The sequence below is a fragment of the Apium graveolens genome, chromosome 3 (genome assembly GCF_009905375.1).
Source record: "Apium graveolens cultivar Ventura chromosome 3, ASM990537v1, whole genome shotgun sequence".
Classification (NCBI taxonomy): domain Eukaryota; kingdom Viridiplantae; phylum Streptophyta; class Magnoliopsida; order Apiales; family Apiaceae; genus Apium; species Apium graveolens.
The window spans coordinates 131,679,059-131,695,932 of NC_133649.1; the positions used below are offsets into that span (position 1 = coordinate 131,679,059).

At 35.4% G+C, this 16,874-nt stretch overlaps 1 long non-coding RNA gene across 1 annotated transcript; it reads right to left on the reverse strand.

Annotated features, from left to right (window-relative positions):
• Positions 1-8,003: 8,003 nt before the first annotated feature.
• Positions 8,004-8,608, reverse strand: LOC141710882 (uncharacterized). Its single transcript, XR_012571111.1, has 3 exons — positions 8,576-8,608; positions 8,343-8,410; positions 8,004-8,132 (listed from the first exon to the last, which is right to left on the reverse strand). It is a non-coding gene; the product is annotated as an uncharacterized LOC141710882 (long non-coding RNA).
• Between the last annotated feature and the right edge of the window lie 8,266 nt (positions 8,609-16,874).

Below are 16,874 nucleotides of genomic sequence, written 5' to 3' on the forward strand. Positions count from 1 at the left end.
GATATCTTCAGCGGTGTATTCACTTTTCTCCTTTGGTATGGTCTTTGCTGGCTGATCTGCAACTATAACAGAGAGCTTGGTTGGCTTATGCGTCCTTCATAAATTCTGTCAAGGTATTCTGGATCTGTAGCTTCCAGAAACATAGCCATCTTTACTTTCCATATGGGATACTTAGAAGGTCTCAGCATAGGAACCCTGATAGTCTTATATCGACTATGGGTTTGAGTCTTTGGAGTTTCTTCAGTTTTGGCGGGCTTGGTCGGATTTTTTGCTTCTTCAGACATGATTATTTTAGATCTTTACTGTATTTGTGTTAACAGACAGCTCCGATACCACTTGTTAGGTCACACAACATTGATGAACAAATATCACGAGAGCTGCTAGGTTACAATGTATGATCTTCTCGATGATCGTAACTCTTATAGAGTAAACCTATGTCTGTGTTTATATAGACACACAGTTACAAGATAACTTCTAATTGATATGAAATATAATTCTGTCTCCTAAAATATATCAATCAGATATCTTATATAATTCTTCTAGTCCTCTAACTCTTTCCATGCATATCTTCTTTTTGTATTAGTCTAGATCTTCTTCCTGTAAATCAGCTTCTTTCCTTAACTGTTAGTCCTCCAGTACTTAAGTTCTGATATCCATCTTCTGATATTATCTTCTGATAATCTAAGTCCTGATATCCTTAAGTCCTGACTTCTAGTAAGTCTTGATTCCAGTAAGAACTGATATTTCCTGTTAGTTAAGATCTGAAAACTAAACATGAAACATATTAGACATGACATCTCAAATAATCTAACAGACCTATCATTTGCCTCCCACTCCCTTATGCGGGTTTTCCGGATGGGGGAGTAGTAACGAAATTGTTGTTTTCTTGATTTACTTGGAAGGAAATTTTTTGGATTTCTCTTTGATATGTAGCCCCTAAACTCCGGGGTGTAATATAGGTTGGACTCCGGAGTTGACTCATAAGTCCTGGACTCCAGAGTGACTTGGAAAGTCCTTTGATTCTGGTTCTTCACAAGTCCAAGGTTGGGTACCTTGATTTACTTAGAAGAAAATTTTAAACTTTATTTTTGACCCGTGAGTCTGGGGTGCGATCCTCGTTGGATCCTGGACTCCGGAGTGACCTGGAAAGTCCTTTGATTTTGGTTCTTCACAAGTCCAAGGTTGGGTACCTTGATTTACTTAGAAGAAATTTTTAAACTTTTTTTTGACCCCGGGGTCTGGGGTGCGATCCTCGTTGGATCCTGGAGTGTGATGTAGGTTGGACTCCAGAAAAATTGGAAAGTTTTATTTTTGACTCCGGAGTCCGGCGTGTAATCTCGGTTGGATTCAATTGGAATCTGGATTGATTGGACTCCAAATTGATTGGAGTCTGGATCTTACTGAAATTAATGATTTTGTGTTCTTGGATGGAGTAGATCGTATAAAACTATCACCACCACAAAATCGGAGGTTCGACCCCTCCCTCTAGCGTAAATGATAACTCCAAATTTTACCCTTGATCCTCTTTTAATCCCACTTGGACTTAGACTCCATTAATGCAGGTATGTGAGAGAGTAGAGGTTTAGTTATAGGTAGGGCTCCTGTAAAAAAGAACCGGAGAGGGGTGGCGGCCTCGCGACAACTCCGACGTGAGAATGAGATGGGATTTTTGAGAAGAAGGGTAAAATAAGATTTACTCAAATATATGTGGTGTGTGTATATGTGTGTAGGTGAATAATGAATGCCCCCCCTAAACCCTCTTTTTTGGAGCCTTTTATAGGCTTTCAATTAGGGTTAGGGGTTGGTACCTTGGATCCTGATCGTTGGAAGGTTCTGGAGTCGAGGCAGGTGGACGTCCCTGATTGGAATACGTGTCCAAGTCATCTCTGACATGGGAGTATGCCGAAATGGGGTTGGCATGTGCCTGGAGCGTGAAGGCATGTGCTTGGAGCGCGATGTCCCGTGGGGACCTAAGTGTGGGAACATGTGAGCCATGATAGAAGGGAATATCTTGAAGTGACAAGGCATCTTGAGGTCCACAACGTCCTGGGGTCACAACGTCCTGAGGTCCACTAGCCTGGAGTAACAATCGTCCAGGGGTCCACTGCCATCTAGAGTCATATAATTCATATTGACTTTGGACTCATTTTTCTTGCGCTTTTGGAGTCATATTTGGGCCGAATTGTATTATGGACTAGCATTTGCCTCCCATTCCCTTATGCGGGTTTCCCGGATGGGGGAGTAGTAACGAAATTGTTGTTTTCCTGATTTATTTGGAAGGAAAATTTTTGGATTTCTCTTTGATATGTAGCCCCAAACTCCGGGATGTAATGTAGGTTGGACTCCGGAGTTGACTCATAAGTCCTGGACTCCGGAGTGACTTGGAAAGTCCTTTAATTTTGGTTCTTCACAAGTCCAAGGTTGGGTACCTTAATTAGTTACCGTGGGGCCGCCACCCCCTTCCGGTTATGTTTTAAAGGAGCCCTACCTACAGCTAAACCTCTACTCTCTCACATTCCTACATTAATGGAGTCCAAATCCAGGTGGGATTAGAAGAGGATCAAAGGTTAAATTTGGAGTTATCATTGGCGCTAGAAGGAGGGGTCGAACCTTCGATTTTGTGGTGGTGATACTTTTATATGATCTACTCCGTCCAGGAACACAAAATCATTAATTTCAGTAAGATCCAGACTCCAATAAATTTGGAGTCCAATCAATCCAGATTCCAATTGAGTCCAACCGTGATTACACGCCGGACTCCAGAGTCAAAAATAAAACTTTCCAAGTTTTCTGGAGTCCAACCTACATCACACGCCAGGATCCAACGAGGATCGCACCCCAGACTCCAGGGTCAAAAAAAAAGTTTAAAATTTTCTTCTAAGTAAATCAAGGTACCCAAGCTTGGACTTGTGAAGAACCAAAACCAAAGGACTTTTCAAGTCATTCCGGAGTCCAGGATCCAACGAGGATCGCACCCCAGACTCCGGGTCAAAAAAGTTTAAAATTTTCTTCTAAGTAAATCAAGGTACCCAACCTTGGACTTGTGAAGAACCAAAATCAAAGGACTTTTCAAGTCACTCCGGAGTCCAGGATCCAACGAGGATCGCACCCCATACCCCGGGGTAAAAAAAAAAGTATAAAATTTTCTTCTAAGTTAATCAAGGTACCCAACCTTGGACTTGTGAAGAACCAAAATCAAAGGACTTTTCAAGTCACTCCGGAGTCCAGGATCTAACGAGGATCGCACCCCAGACTCACGGGTCAAAAATAAAGTTTAAAATTTGACTCTAAAAGCGCAAGAGAAATAAGTCCAAAGTTAATATGGATTATATGACTCTAGATGGCAGTGGACCCAGGATGATTGTTACTCCAGGCTAGTGGACCCAATGACGTTGTGACCGCAGGACGTTGTGGACCTCAAGATGCCTTCTCACTTCAGGATATTTCCTTCTATCATGGCTCACATGTTCCCACACTTAGGTCCCCACGGAACATCGCGCTCCAAGCACACGCCATCACGCTCCAGGCACATGCCAACTCCATTTCGGCACACTTCAATGTCAGAGATGACTTGGACACGTATTCCAATCAGGGACGTCCACCTGCCTCAACTCCAGAACCTTCCAACGATCAGGATCCAAGGTACCAACCCCTAACCCTAATTGGAAGCCTATAAAAGGCTCCATAAAAGAGGGTTTAGGGGGGCATTCATTATTCACCTACACACATATACACATACCACATATATTTGAGTAATTCTTATTTTACCATTCTTCTCCAAAATCCCATCTCATTCTCACGCCGGAGTTGCCGCGGGGCCGCCACCACCCTCCGGTTCTGTTTTACCGGAGCCCTACCTACAGCTAAACCTCTACTCTCTCACATTCCTGCATTAATGGAGTCCAAATCCAGGTTGGATTAGAAGATAATCAAGGGTAAAATTTGAAGTTATCATAACCAATTATGTTCAATCCAGTTATAGCCATATCTTTTAATCACTGTACTTAATTGAAAATAATTGCAAGTGTTTCATATACGGTAAGGGACTTGATGAAAAGTTTCAATTGAGAATCTGAGATGCTAAGCTTCAAATTTATATACACATTTTTGATACAAACATTTTCTCTTTTTTCTACGACTATTCTGGTGTAACATTAATAAATCTTTAGATATGTAATTTTGGTCTTTCAATCACTATAAATTCATCCTTCTTTTAAAAATAATTAATAAGTTTTATATAACTCTAAATTAAATTAATGTCAAACCTGGCCATTACAGTTTTAAGCTTACTATTTGAAACTTAATTAGTAGAGCAATTTATGTCTTACAAAGAACAAATCAAGTAGAAACAACCATGGTTGATCTTTCTTATTTAACAATGTCTCCCTGGCTTCGTTGCTTGTCCTGTAAGAGTTGGAAAATAGAATGAATAAATAATTCTTACTACTGTAGCTTCAATTCCAGAACAAAACATAATTGGTTAGGCTAATATTTTAGTGACTTCAGACCAAAATGATCTTGGTGGATATTGAACGAGGTTGCGTAGTTCCAAACAGGTGACCAGAACTTCCAGATAAAAGTTATCCATCATTCAAATTTCAAGGAAAAAAGGACTTTGACTTGGGCTCCATTTTTTTAAGGAAAAAAGTAGGAATATTATTTGAATACTGAAACCAGTAGGCGTTGTTTTAGCCATTTCCTCACATCACTATAACTCTCCGTGTAACACTTAAAATAATATATCATTTGTAATCGTGCCCTACAACTCCTAACCCTATATATGAAATCATAATTTGGTATATGACACGATAAAACGACATGAGAATGACACGATATAAATGGATATGTGTTCAGCTTTTTGGTACACAAAAGTACACGACACGAAAGAACACAAAAAATAAACGGGTACGGATATGTGTTTACCCTTGGATACACGACACGACACGAAAGTACACGAAATAATAAATTTTTAATAAATTTTATAATATTTATATATTCATTTATATAAATATACATATTACTATAATATTATATATATACACATAAAATTCATATATATTTATAAAATATATCCAAAAATATACCATTATATGTATATATATATATTTAATATAAATAAATGTAAAATTATATCCAACTATATAATATTATATATATATATTAATTAATTAATTTGTTTTATACACGAAATGTACATGAAACGAACACGAAACGACGAGTTACGGATATGTGTTTACCCTTAAGTACACGAATGCTAAATGGGTCGGATATATGTTTGCCCTTTCACTACACGAAACACAAAAGTTCATGACATGAAAGTATATGAACGACATGAATATCCAGCTCTAATATGAGCTGGTGGAGATGCGTGCTACAAAGTTTATTTTTACCACACCTTGTAGAGGTACCACGAAGATGTAGAGAGAAAAATAGAAAAGTGAACTTGGACAAATAACTTTTTTACTTTTTTACAATTTGAAACTCTTCCGAAAACTCCTTCCTAACCTAATATGGTAATTCCGGACATTTTCCTTGTTTTGACTTTTTCGATCTGGATTACGATTCGACCCGTGTGCGGCCCGACGGAATATTTTCGATACGCTAACCCTTTTCGATACGCTAACCCTTTTCGATAACATTATCTTCGTACAAATCGTTTTATAAAAGTCTGGTTTTGATAATTATCCAAAATAAGATAATGCTTATCCAAAACAGGATAATGCTTATACAAAACAGGATAGTGCTTATCCAAAATAGGTTAGTGTTTATAAAAAATGATCGTATTTATAGCTACTTAGCGGTAAAGCAATGTATTTATTGATCCAACACGATCCAGAACGTACTAATATTCCGTAAATATAAATAGCCCTTTTTTTATTTCATTTTCCTTGTAAAATCATAACCAGACAGTAAAAACCAGTAAAACACAGAGAATCCCTAATAAAATACCGTGTTCTTGAAAATCAATCGCACAAATGAAGGTGTTATCGAACTCCGATTCAGGCGTGCAATATATCAAAATGAAGCTCTCGAAAAACTCTTTTTAAATCCACCATCTGTTTTTGTGCAGGAATCAAGGTATTTTTCTTATTTAATTATTTTATTTCGAATATATTAAAGATTAAATTATGAATTTTTATTCTTGATATTTTTGATATGATTTGATGGCATAATCATGTAGATATTTTTTTCCTGGTCATTTTGGTATATTATATGTCAAAAATTGAGTTCAATAACATGTAAAAAAGTGTGTTTGATTTTCGGATTCATAAATTAGGGTTTATGTTCTTGAATAATTTCAATTGAAAATTAGGCGTCTCTTCATTAGGGGTTATTAGATGATTTGAATGATTGGGTTGTGTTCCTGGTTAAATTTGGGATCGATTCATGTATATATGTGCAACGAACGATTCCTGGATACCCCGTATTTGTGTTCGCCGGATTCAGGAAAATGCTCGCCACCGGCGAGTGTTCTTCATCAATTTTCAGTCATTTCAAGCATGGGTTGATGATTTGGTTTATGGAATAATGTTTATCTTGCTTTGTACTACAAATCTGCACTTTCCTGCGTGTTTTTGGGCTCTGTAGCAATGGCTGCCGCCGGCGAACTCGACGGGGACGGTGGCAAATTGCCATTTAGTCCCCCTGCTTTTACAGAATTTACTTTTCAGTCCCTGCAGTTTCAAAACTTTCTAAATATTGGGTTTATGTTTATAAAAAATATAAAAATGATATTCTGCTGATTTCTATTTTCAGAAAATTATTTTAATTATTTAAAAATCCCAAAAATTCATTATTTAATTTTTGAAAATTATTATTTATTTAAAAATAAATCTTAACTATTTAATTAATTAATTTTAGTTGATAATTAATTATTTAATTAATTAATTAATTTAAATATTAATTAATTAATTAAATTAATTAGTTATTAATTAATTTTAATTAATTTAATAATTAGATTTAATAATGGTGACAATCTAAGAAACTCTTTCAGGTCTACGCGTCTCATCAAAGCAGTGGTTGTTTTAACTTGATCATTATTCTCTTATATATAGATATACCATACAAGTTCCTCATTTTACTATTAAGTTATGTACAGATCTAGCTTCTAGCTTGTCAATTGTCACCATTTCCAAAATTAACAAGATTGTGTCATAAAGTCAATCGAGCCAGGGTAATGATTTAATCTTATAATTACATAAATCAGTGAGTTTTTTGAAGCATTCCTTATAAAAACCTCCTCATTAAAATATTGTTTACAAAAGAAGATCTCAACTCATTTTCTACCACAATTTTCTTTTCAAGCAGCATAATTAACTATTCAACTTTCAGAACCCAATTCTTAACAAACTTGGTAGAATATATTTTTACCTTGGTGGAATAAATGCGCTCATGATATTCATTGAGAATTATATTTGTAGCCTGATGAAAACCTTTTAAAATTTCCTGAGAAAACACACCTGGAGAACCTCGATTTCTCCTCTATTTCGATATCTTTAGCCCCATGATCAGGCCTGATCAGGTCCTAACACACTCTGCATAGATCAATATCCTCCACTCCTTTAATAACTCAATTAACATAATTAAATGATATATATCATAGGAGAGGTAAAGAGTACTACAATGTTTGATCAAAATTTAGAATTAAAAAACAAAAAACATTTGTAAATAATAGAGGGGGTAAATGGTAAGAATCAACTTCTTCCGTAAATAACACTAAACATCATCAACTTTATGTTTCCGCTAAATAGCCTAGAAATATAGACATACATAGTTTTTCTTGGGCAAAGTACAAGATAAATACAGTAACAAAAAAATTTAACAATAATATCAGAAATTAAAAATAATTTATCCATCAACAAATAAGATGTAAATAAACTGCAAATAATTTCTGAAAGCAGGTTGAGTCTATACAATAGAACATCACACAACAACTTAAGTAAAAAAAATCAAAATAATATCACTAACAGATGTTTAATGAAAGTAGAGTCATTGATCATTCCTATATCTTAACCTTTGTGCAAGGAAGAAAGTATTTTTTGACGCGATTGTTATACTCTGCACCCTGATCATTTTGAACAAGGTGTCCTGCCTCTTTTACAAATTCCAGAGTAGCCTTGTCGCCTAACTGCCTGCAGTTGTATCCCAATATATTTATTTTAACTATAATCTTTGACTGATATTATAACTAAATTATTACAGAAAAGTAATGTTAGTAGCATGGCTCTGCTGTAAAAATGTTAAAAAATATGATTATCAAGAAAATTAACTAGAATAAAGGAGAGTCCAAACTCCAAAGTAAACACTGTTTAAATATGCTGGTAGAGGTAATGAGAACTTACTGCTTGATGCTTTCAGCAATTTCGGAGTTAAAAATCTTGTCATCATCTCCCCATAGCAGATGGATTTTCTGCAGTTAAATATGACAAGCAGTCACCAAACTGATTTGATATCATATGGAACAACATCTTCAGCATTAACCAGAAAACCTGACTTATCATATCTCACAGATTCGTCTTGAATATAACGATAATGTTATGGACAAAGCTAAAAAACAAGGAAAAAAGAGGAGTACCCTGTCCTCCGACGACCGTAATTGAAGGTAACGTGTCCCAGATAACAGGCAACGGGCTTTCTTCACAGTAATCACCATGAGCATTACTAGTTCTTTGTAGTTCACATCCAATAAAAAACAAAAACACAACAAAAAAACTAAAACAAAAGTGTAAAAATAAAAATAAAAGAAAAAAAGACACAATCAATTATTTATATAACTCAAAACAATAACAAATCTGTTAAAAAGCTAAAAATTGAAATTTAAAAACCACTTACTAATTCGAGTGGAATAAGGATAAATAACAATATAGATAGGCCGATTGGAACTTCATCTGCACCTAGTTAACATAAATCGAACGATTTATTGAAAACAAGAGTTAGGGTTCATGTAATTGAAAGATATAATTCGAATTAGGGATCTTAATTGTGAGTTCTAGGTTTCAATTTGGAAAGTTAGGTTTTGAATTTAGGCTTCTACGTTGAGAGTTCAGAAAGATTGGTGGAGAGGGGAAGTAAGAGTGATGGGGAGAGAGATATATGTTCTTTCGTCAGAGAGAGAGTTTTGATAGCTTTGATTTTTGATTTTTGATTTTATGTTTTTTTAAATATATATTTGAGGATAAAGTTAAAAGAGGGGGAAGAGTTGAAAATAATCTAAGGCAAAACGGGGGAAATTTAAGAGGGAATGAAATTTTGGCTAGGGGGAATGGGGAAGGCGCGCTGCTGAATTTTTTTTAACAAACATTTAACATCGGTTCCTCTAATAAACTGATGTTTATAAGCACAAAAGACATCGCTTGCTCAAAACCGATGTCTAAAATACTTTTTACATCGGTGAAATAAGCAACCGACGTAAAAGAGGCGATGTATATTCTACTTTTTCTAGTAGTGTATGAAGATCCCTTCATCAGCCTGTTTAACTTGTAACCCCAAAAAGTAACTCAATTCTCCCATCATACTCATTTGATATCTGGACTGCATTAGCTTTGCAAATCTCTCACATAATTTATCATTAGTAGATCCAAAAATGATATCATCAACATATATCTGTATTAATAACAAGTCCTTACCATGATATTTATAAAAGAGATTTTTGTCAATTGTACCTCTTGTGAAACCACTTTCTAGCATAAATAAAGCAAGTATTTCATACTAGGCCCTTGGAGCTTGCTTCAGTCCATAGACTGCTTTATCTAATAAGTAGACATGATCTAGATACTTTGGATCTATGAACCCCGGGGGTTGTTCAACATAAACTTCCTCTTCAAGTTCTCCATTTAGAAATGCACTCTTCATATCCATTTGGAAAACCTTAAACTTCTTGTGAGCAGCATAGGCAAGAAAGATTCTAATCGCCTCAAGCCTTGCAACTGGAGCAAATGTCTCATCATAATCAATGCCTTCTTATTGTGAATAACCCTTTGTAACCATTATTATTTTATTCCTTGTAATAATTCTCTCACTGTCAGTTTTGTTTTTGAACACCCACTTTGTGCCAACTACAGATCTGTTCTTTGGTCTTGGCACAAGAGTCCAGACTTTGTTCCTTTTAAATTCATTGAGCTCCTCTTGCATTTCCGTAACCCAGTCAACATCTTACAGAGCTTCTTCAACCTTCTTAGGTTTAGTTTGAGATAGAAAAGAATGGTAGAGACATTTATTCTGAGTGGCTTTTCTTGTTCTTACACCAGTGTCAGGGTTTCCAATGATTACGTCAGGTGTGTGGGACTTAGAGCATTCTGTTACAAATGGAAGTTGACTCCTTGAAGACGAACCTCCCCTTGATCCATGAACTCTCTGTTATTTCTTTGATTAGTAACACTATTATTTCCTGATGCTCCCCCCTGAATTGGTGTTCCCACTGTTATCAGTATTTGACTCATCAGAGTTTAAGGAAAATAAGTCTGATGATCTTTCTACTGATGTTTCTTGAGTTGAATCACTTGTAGTAGTCTCTGAATTTGAGTCATGTTGCTCCCCCTCAACATATGCTTCAGCATTAGAAGAGTTTTCACTGTTCTGTGGAATATCAGAGCATAGAGTGATATCAGGATTTATTGTATCGGGGTCAGGATTTTAAAGTTCAGAATTAGGTACTTTATATTCAAATCTCAATTTGTTATGGTCATCAGCATCTTCTGGACCAGTCATCTTCTTTTCATTAAAAGATACATGTATAGATTCCATGATTGTTCTTGTTCTCAGATTGTAAACTCGGAAGGCTTTTGTGGACAATGGATATCCCACAAAAATTCCTTCATCAGCTTTTAGATCAAACTTCGTTAGCTGCTCCGGATGAGTTTTGAAAACAAAACACTTACAAACAAAAATATGAAAGTACTTCAAATTTGGCTTCTTTCCCTTCACCATCTCAAATGGTGTTTTTTCATTCCTGTTGATCAAGGTTGCATTTTGTGTAAAGCAAGCAGTTTGCACAGCCTCGGCCCAGAAGTAGGTAGGCAATCTTGCTTCTTCTAGCATGGTTCTCGCAACTTCTATAAGAGTTCTATTCTTTCTTTCAACAACTCTATTTTTTTGTGGAGTTCTAGGAGCAGAAAACTCCTGTTTTATCCCCTTGAGTTTGCAGAACTCATCCATAGAGCTATTCTTGAATTTAGTTCCATTATCACTTCTGATGATCTTCACTTTGTATGTTGATCATTTTTCCAGCTCCCTCACATGATCAAGAAGAATGTTTGGAGATTCATCCTTGATATGCAGAAAATACACCCATGTGTATCTGGGATATTCATCAACAATTACGAGTCATACCTCTTCTTGGAAATTGACATAACATTCAGTGGACCAAAGAGATCAATATGAACTAGATAATATGGTTCAAGAATGGAGGATTCAGTTTTACTCTTAAAAGATGTTTTCCTTTGCTTGGATTTCTGGCATGAATCACATAAGCCATCAGGAGTAAACACTGCATTGGGCAATCCTCTCACAAGATCTTTCCTCACAAGTTCATTGATATTGTTGAAGTTAAGGTGAGAAAGTCTTTTATGCCAGTTACAGATGTCTTCCACTGATACTCTACTCAGTAGACAAACTTATTAATCATCAATACTTTTGGAGACCCTGGCTTCATATAAAATACCATGTCTTACACTAGTCATTGCAATCTTGCCATCAGAATTACTGACAATTTCACAATGCTCCTCATAAAAATTGACATGGTAACCTCTGTCACAGATTTGAATCACAAGTTTTTGGGAAGAAGCTGTTAACACTACATGCTATACTCAAAACAGATATCTCATCAACAAAAATCTTGGCAAATCACCATACTCAATCTTATCTAAAAGAAAGCCTACTGTGAAGCATCTTCATGTGTTTGGAAGCAAGACTTATGTTCTGAAAGACAACTCTTGTGACGCCCTCAATCTCGGGGTTAGGAAATTAGGATCCACACACCATTAAACTAATAATAACAGCAGATATAATAAACCCTGATTAAATACTAACAGGATCTGAACATGATTAAGTATGAGACAAGATTACAACTACCAACCAGAATAAATATATTATAAACCAAAATAATAAATTCAAAATCATTCGATTCTGACATGGAACCGACTGATAACCCCTTGTATGCAATAATACTAGAATAGCCCCTTCAACTAACACGCTTGCACATACACAATAGCTATCTGCTCTGGCATCTGGAAACCTACGACACGGTAGGGGCCGCCAGGAACGCTCTTATGAGCGGTGCGCCTAAGTCTGACCATCTTCTTTCTTAACTGCCATGGTTAAATCAAAGCAAATATATGAGCAAACAAGCTGAGTAAGTAACTATATAAACAGTTCTATAATTCAACAAATATATCAATATCAACCTCGGAGGAATTCTACTTTAAAACTCTAGGTGGCAGATTTCTGTCTTTGACTATGTAAAGGTTATGAAGAAAGGTTTGGGCTTTCAAGAATCAAGGCTCGGGATATGGTGAAAGCCGACATTCATCACAAATCGTTAGCAGGATTTTAAAGTGTTTCTCAACATAAGGAAACAATCAATCAAACTTTGAAACTTATCATTAGCGTAAAGTGGCAGGGTTCACAACATTCAACCAAAATGAAGACTTGAGTTGTTCAATTTCATTTTATTTCATTTATAAAGAAAAAGGAGCAAACTGCTCAAAGAATGTAAAAAATTTCTCTTTTATAGAATATAAAGAAACCCTTCATTGGAATATCTATCTTTTTAATTATAATACGGGTGATAAGCCCGTACCGACCTCCATCTGGTCGTTATGATACCTATGACATTATAGCCTTATATTGGACTAGCCCCGCTAGCCTCTTACGTGACTAGACTAGTCCCATTAGCCTCTTATGTCTCTATCCAATCCATTAGGAATTCGTTTGGAAAACCTTGGTGTTAGAAATAGGAAAAAGTGTTGACTAAATTCTTTTTAACATTACCAAGAATATAAAATCATTTTGACTCATTCAAGTCAAAAATCATTCTTAGGTTCAATTTAAGATTTCAAGGAAAGTGAACTGATCGAATGTAAACATGGATCAATACTAAGGAACTTGATCAAATGATAAACAGGGTGTACTGGTTCTAAGTTGGAACGGTTTCAAGATCAACACATGACAGAGTTTAAGAATGTCAAAGAATCTAGGTTAATAAAAAATATTACGCAAAGGGATTCATCAAAGTTCTTTTAGGGTTACAAGATCACAAGGTAGCGAAGGAAATAGCAAAGTAATCAGGATAGGAATCAACAAGGTTACAAAAGGGTAAAACAGGGATCGATATCACGTTATCGCAAGAAACAATATCAGGGTTTCTCAAAAATCATTACAAATATATCACACTTGTAATAAAGAGTAACTACTTTATCATGGCATCAATAAGTTCCTCTCTAGTATCAACTTCATAAGAGAAGGCAGAGTTACTTGCCTTAAATTGCTTTCCTGCTTAGTGGGTATAGAGCTACTCCTACCTAAGATTCATTTCCCTTTTCTAGCCTGAATGTCTCCGCTATCCGGATCTATAATCCAAATTAGAACCCCTAATTAGATACTAATTCACACTCGACGTTCCCTGAACGTCTAACGATTACCCCAATTCACATTGACGCTTAACTCATAAAGCCGAGTATAATCACAGAATACTCACATTGTACATAGTATGTTATACCTTTATAAACCAAGCTTTATACTTAAGCAAATAATCACAATTTGAATGACTCGTCAATAAACCACTTACACCTCCTTTTTTAACCATAAATTCGAACTAAACCCTAAAATAAAACAAGTAGTTCTTTAAAACTTAACATGTGTTAGTCTCTAAACACGTGCTAAAATTACACGCAAGTATACACGTTCGCAAGTAGTATAAGATATAAATCAGATTTGTTCCCATAGAGACTGGTTTAGGTTAACTTTATAATTTATGCACTTAAGCAACAATGTATGGTTATTATTCAATGCTAAGACGAATAACAATTTAAGGTTGTTTATAACTAAGAATTAAACTAACAATTATAACTAAGAAAATAAGAATGATTGAATTAATATATATGACAAACATGGGATTCTAACTTCATTAAATACTTCATTCAATAGCCTTTTCGTTCTTAACCTAGCATGCAATGGTGATGACACTAATCAGACAACATGAAACTGATAAATGCCAACTTTCATTGCACGAATACCATACTACCAGACATCCACAAAAGAGATAGAAGCTGAAAAAACACCAGTTATATTGAGACCCTATATGTCTATAGAATTTGACAACATAATGGTTAAGCACAAGTTATCTATCTTGATTACATAGGGCAAAGTAAGATGGTTAAAATTACCTACGAATCATGCATAACAAATTCATGAACCTATGCTAGCATGGCAAGTTCTAAATCTTTAAATTCACTTTCGCTTCATTAAAGATTAACACTCTATCTTATAAGTTCGCGACGCTCATAAGATGAATAAGCATAACCAATACTAGGTTATCATACAATCACGACATACTAAGGTATCGAATCAAATAAACTAAAAAAATCCATAAATAAATCCGCTGGAACCCCACTATAATGATTAGCCCATAATCAGACTCATCATCAAAGTGGGATACGATGAAAGTATGTTACAATAAGCGTGGTCTTTATAACAAATAATAAAACAAAGTTAACATAAGAGTATAGGTTCAATAAAAGAAGAAACGAGCATCCAAGATTATAACTCAAAACAAAGATTCACAAAAATAAACTAGATCATCTTCGCCTTTGTTGAATTGTGCTATGGGTCTCTTGCCGTCTTCTCCTTAGCTCTGATATGTCTCTCCTTGATATCTTCTAAACAATGAGCTTTAATATAGCAGCCCCATGCAAAGTAGAAGTCTCTCTCTCAAAGGCCAAGTAGAATCAGGATTCTTCTATCCCGACATGGCGCGGCCGCGCGCTTGATCAGCGCGGGCGCGCTGGGTTTCTGATGTTTGGGCGCGGGCACGCGCTTTGACATCGCGGGCACGCGCTTTGACATCGCGGGTGCGCTGGCTCACTGATCAAAACTTTGACTTCTTCTTTTTCCTTCTTGATTGAGCTGGTTTTCTAAGAGCTTTTATTCCAACACCTTCCTGACACCAAATTAGCACCAAAATAATGCTAATTCACCTGATTAGCTGGAAAATGCCTGAAAATGCAAAAACACTAGAAAACACATTAAAACACCAATAACTTGAGTACAAATACACCAATTCAAAACTTTACGGAGCGTAATAAAGTGTCATAAATGCCACTCAATAACATGCAATCACTTAACTTGACATGCATCTAACCAAATATCTTTTAACACCAAATCAATCTTACATAAACCATATACTTAGACTCGGGAATCAAATCGATCAAATAACTTGAATCCACTCCTTCAAAACCAAGCACCATTCGGCCTTTTCAACAAACCACAAACAATTTATCAAATATCAACATGCAAGGTTCCATTTACAAACTAAACCTATCTTAATCCATTCCAAGCAAGAACAATTCCTGAAATCATTTCTTTTTTTATTAAAAACCGCCCCAAAACAACATTTTTAAACACAATCTTAACATGCATAAATCGAATCATTTATTCCTTTAAAACCGAATCAAATCCATGTTCCTAACAATCAAAACTTAACTTAATCATACTTATCTACTCACATATCCAATATGAATCAAATTTCTATACCCAAATTAAACGATAACCCAATTAACAACAAAACAACTTGTAAAATCGACATGCAATCAATCAACTCAACATGCAAAGCTATAAATCACAAATCTAACTTAATTTAACCCATAATCTAATCATTTAATCCATTTTTTTCCAAACAAAAACAAAATATAACTTGATTATATTATAACTTTACATGCATGCAAGGAAACCAACTTAAAAACGGAGATTTGTAAATAATATCGGACTCGTGTACATCATCGTCCCCGTCGGCTCACCGGAGGCTCACCGCCGATGGTAGCAAAGCTCGGTGGTGCCCCGTTTCAGGGTTTCCAACCGTGGCTCTACCTTTAATTGATTTAAACACCAAACCAAGCATGAAATCACAGATTATCATTCAAACCCATTCAAAAATCAAAAACCCTTTTAATTTCATCAAAATCGAACTAAAAATCACATAACCCAACTTTGGATTCTTTTCCAAAACTTAAAGATAGCAACATGCATCCATATATTTGAATAAAGGAAGATAAATCCTCCATAATCATGGACTTAGAATCGAAAAATGATGAATAATGGAGGGGAGATCGAAGAGAGAGTATATACCGAGAGAGAGAGAGAGAGAGAGAGAGAGAGAGAGAGAGATGGTTCGAGAGTGATGAAGAAGAAAAGAGAAGAGAGAGTCGGTGGGGAAGGAGGAAAAACAAAGGGGTGGGGGTGTTTATATATAATTACCAAGGAAGGGTAATTTGGTAATTTGTAAATGTAATTCTGAATTTTCTTTTACTCTTAACTCAAAAATGAATTTGGTTAATATATAACTTACTCAGATAAGATGAAAATGTCACGAACAACAATTTTAGAATATAGATCTTGAAACTAGATTTCTAACCATATTTTTTTAAATAATTTTTGAGCGTACGGTTTATTTTATATGAATATTACAAGGTTACACTTAAAACAGAAATATAACCCAATAAAATTATTTTAAAGTACGCCGATCACGAAATAATTTCATCTATCACTTCTAGAAAGTCTCTAGGACTATTTTGAAGATAGAAAAATAAATTTCACGCCTTGACCGTACTCAGATAATTTTATAAAAATAGATATAAAGGTTCAATAAACCTTATTTAAATCAA